Source organism: Pristiophorus japonicus, chromosome 15 (genome assembly GCF_044704955.1).
Source record: "Pristiophorus japonicus isolate sPriJap1 chromosome 15, sPriJap1.hap1, whole genome shotgun sequence".
NCBI classification, from domain to species: Eukaryota; Metazoa; Chordata; class Chondrichthyes; family Pristiophoridae; genus Pristiophorus; species Pristiophorus japonicus.
This window is the reverse complement of record NC_091991.1, coordinates 111153403-111157713: the sequence shown is the minus strand read 5'-3', so window position 1 is coordinate 111157713 and position 4311 is coordinate 111153403. Positions and strand designations below refer to the sequence as shown.

The following is a 4311-nucleotide window of genomic DNA, read 5'->3' as shown; positions in this document are numbered from 1 at the left end:
CGTGAGAGGTGGGTGCTGGAGGGACTGGAGTGCATCATCACCCCCGGCAACCAAATTTTAATTTGATTGGTTTAATGTTCCAAAGTTTAATATGTCGGTTCTAGTGCCCCTTTAATAAGGGGGCACTTGATTTTATGTTTTACAAAAATAGTTGTAGAGCTGTTGAATTGGGAGTGGCTTAGCTAGTCACGTGATGTTCACAAAACTCAATAAAACCCCAGCCAGTTGGGTTTGGGAATCCACGATGAGGCAGGTGGTTGTGAGCCTGGTGGATGAGCTGTAAAAATAGAAACATAGAAATTTACAGCGCAGCAGGAGGCCATTTCGGCCCATCGTGTCCACGCCGGCCGACAATGCCACATGGCTCTTGGTCAGCAGCCCTGAAGGTTACATATAAACCTATGAACAAAGAGCACCCAGCCCAACCAGTCCACCCCACACAACTGTGACACCCCTTATACTGAAACCTTCTACCTTCTACATTCTTCCCCAACCGGAGCCATGTGATCTCCTGGGAGAGGCAATTACCAGATAATGTGTAGTGTGATTGTTAAACCTTTACTAATAAACCAACTGGTTCATAATAGCAATGTGTTGCAATGAATTTTTAAGCAAAGTACCCTTGAAGCAAATACATTACACATTAATTAAGGGTTACAGAACCAAGGCGGGTTTAAGATACAGATCAGCCATGATCTAATTGAATGGCCTCCTCCTGTTCCCATGTTCCTGGCTCTTGTATGCAATAGGTCCATGAGCCATTTGCTGAGTGCTTCATGAATGTAACAGAAGCTGATGGGCAATGTTGTCAACTTAAGTTTCTTTAAACATATACATATCTTTGATTGTACCCGATCTATGCTAAAGCTCCATCCCTGCTAGGCTTACAGACCATTGCTGGGTCATGTACTGAACTGTTGCAGTTACTTTAAACGGGCAAGTGTCTGTGACCGGTAACTCGGTGCCTGGAGTTGGTGGGCCTCACGTTGAGGGAAGATTTCTGTACAATTGGGGGGAGGGGGCGGGGGTGGGTGGTGTTTAACCCCCCCTCCCCCAAAACAGGAGTTTGGTCGGTTGGGAAGTGAAATTTAAAAAAAATCTCAAACCCGCCCCCTTGCAGTTTTAATGGGGGCGGGCAACCAATCCGCTCCCAGGAGGCGGGTTGGTCATTGTGTTATGAGACCGCTGCCACTTATTTTACCCCCCTGCCATGTTTAACCCTGGCTAGCTGGGTTTCAGCGGGTCTTGGGAAAGAGGGGTTTCCCCCCTCCCCGGGATTGATTTTCTTCTCTCCTTTTCTCCTCTGCCCCCACCCAGCTGCAGACTCCTTACCTGCTCCTGGCCTGTGGCTTTCTCTAGACCGTTCCCTGCCCGACAGGAGCCAAATCCGTCAATCGGGATGCCTTCCGGGCGGGGGAACTTGCTGGGGGGGGGGAAAAAGACGCACGCCGTGGGGTTAAAACCCGGACTTCCGAGTTTCCTGATCACAACTCGGCTACTCTTTACCCCTCTCCACTCATGCTCACACTCTCCCCGGCTCGGAAATCCCGCCCTAGTCAAGATCGGGGCCGTAGAATCTTACAGCACAGAAGGGTGGGGGCGGGGGATGATGCTATGTTGTCCAATTTCGGCCCACATCTCTGCTGTTTCCCCCATAACCCTGCCAATGAGTCCACTTCAAGTTACACATCCAATTGCCTTTTGAGAGCTCCTATGGAATTTGATTCCACTGCCCTTTCAGGTAGTGCGTTCCAGATCTTAGCAACCCTCTGAAATAAGTTCCTTTGTTCACTTGCTTGGAGTGACATTGTGAGGCATGTACACAGAACATGTTTGCTTTTGCTGCAAACAGGAAATGGTCCACCTATACCAAGGAACTTGTGTGGATGATTTGCATCTGCCCCCTCAGGTGGACGTGAAAGTTCCCAAGGCACTGTTTTGAAGAAGAGAAGGGGTGTTCTCCCCGGTGTCCTGGCCAATATTTATCCCTCAACCAATATCATTACAAGAGATTATCTGGTCATTATCACATTGCTGTTTGTGGGAGCTTGCTGTGCGCAAATTGTCCGCCGTGTTTCCTACATTTCAAAAAGTCCTTCATTGGCTGTAAAGCGCTTTGGAACGTCTTGAGGTTGCGAAAGGCACTATATAAATGCAAGTCTGTCTTTTCTTGATTTGCATTTTGAAATGGCGATATATTTGCTTTTCCCAGCTGCTCTCATAAGGTGGCAAGATGTGTCGCAGAACCCCAGAGTAAAAGGTCTCTACCCTTTTACGGTTGCCAGCCTGATTCTACAATCTGGGGTTTCTCCCAAGGCCCTGGGTCGTCTAACACACAGCAGTCTTGTTTGCTCTTAAAAGAAACAAGAGAGTTTCTTCACTTAGCAAGAAAGGGGGAGTTTCAATTGGAAACAGCTGCCGTCAAGGGCCCGAATCCTGTGCATGCGAAGGGCATAAACTAATTCACATGAACCTTAATAAAAAATTGCTAGTTTCTTTGCAATTTTTGTTGGCGTTTTCAGTTGGAATCATTTCAACAGGCACGATGCAATGGTTTCCTATGATCATGGGAACATTTAAGCTCTTCATTTATTTCCTGCTTTGGCACTTTTTCTTTTCTTTATAAAAAAAATGATTCTGCATCAGCCTCCTGGTCTACTTCAGATGCACGGGACAGAATGTTCGTCTTGGTGGTGTGCCACCAGAATACACAGCGGCTCAGATGCACCACCTTGCACAAGTACTTTGGTCCATTAAATGTGAACTGTGGGGAACCATGGGTTTTGTTTGAGAACGTTCCAAGAATAATCTATCAAAACATTGTCTTCATGCATCTGGCTTAATTCACGTGTGTGTGTGTTGGGGAGAATTTATGGTGTGTGTTAGCTTGCTGATTTAAAAAAAAAAATCACTGCTATTTTTGAAACCAAGCTTTTTTTAGCCTTTTCCCCCTTTCTACATAAGAATTAGGGGCAAGAGGGGCCCCCATGCCCCCTCGAGCCTGCTCCGCCATTCAACGAGATCATGGCTGATCTTCCACCTCGCCTCCACTTTTCTACCCAATCTCCATATCCCTTGATTCCCCCTAGAGTCCAAAAATCTATCTGTCTCAGACTTGAATATACTCAACTATTCAGCCTTCTAGGGTAGAGAATTCCAAAGAAATTCCTCCTCCGTTCAGTCTTAAACGGCCGACCCTTATCCTGAGACTCTGCCTCCTGGTTCTAGATTCCCCAGCCTGGGGAAACAACCTCTCAGCATCTACCTTTCCAAGCCCTCTCAGAATCTCTCTTATATTTCAATGAGATCACCTCTCATCTAAACTCCAGAGAGTACAGGCCCAATCCACTCAATCTCTCCTTTCCCTGCGCACTGACTTTTTCCTTCTTTGGAATCCTTTCAAAAAAAATTGTTCCAAATTTTCTAAGTCTTGTTATAATTATAGGAACATAAGAAATAGCAGGATTCGGCCCCTCGAGCCTGCTCCGTCATTCAATGAGATCATGGCTGATTTTTATTTTTTATTTTATTTTATTCCTAGCCAATCTTTCCAATTCTTTGTCAAATCACAAACGCCAGAGGTCACCTTGCACACATCTGCGCCAATGCTCTTAGCCAAAAGGCCGAGAGCCACTGCACCGTTCCTGGAAGTACTGCAATACCAGGTTCATGCCATGGAGGTGGATGGGTCAGGCCCCCCACACACCTCTGTGGAGGTGGATGGATCAATCCACCCCACCCATCTCCTATTTCCAAAAAGCATAGGAGAACCACCTTCCTGATCCAGGGAGAACCACTTTGGGGTCATGGTTACTCCCCTGTCAGGTCAGTTACGCATGATCTTAGCCAAAAGGCCGAGAAGCGATAGCTTCTACCTCAATTTCACTTTCCCACCTGATCCCCATATCCCTTGATTCCCTTAGTATCCAAAAATCGGTGTGGTGCAGCAGTAATCTGCATATCCTTCACCGGTTTGAAACCGATTCTGGCACAGCTGTCTGATAAACCCAATGGCGTGTGTGTCTTTTCATTTAGTTGTCTTGCATTGTGCATGTCTGTTAATTGACCAGATGCCAATTAGACAGAAATGAAGCCTCAAGTCTAAATTATTTGTGTTTGATTCAAAGGTTATAATATAGAACTACATCCTTATTACAAGTAACTTACCGGATGAATTCACCAGAAAAAATTAAAATGCAATGCTGTAGATTATGATGAGTGGAAATATACTGTAAATACAATACAACTTGCAAGTACAATTACTTTACAATAAGTAGGGAATGGAATATAATTGATGAGCAAGGTGAGAGG

General features: G+C 45.7%; 1 pseudogene; it reads right to left on the bottom strand.

The window, feature by feature from the left end:
• Positions 1-3628: 3628 nt before the first annotated feature.
• Positions 3629-3866, bottom strand: LOC139226028 (U2 spliceosomal RNA; annotated as a pseudogene).
• Positions 3867-4311: the final 445 nt, after the last annotated feature.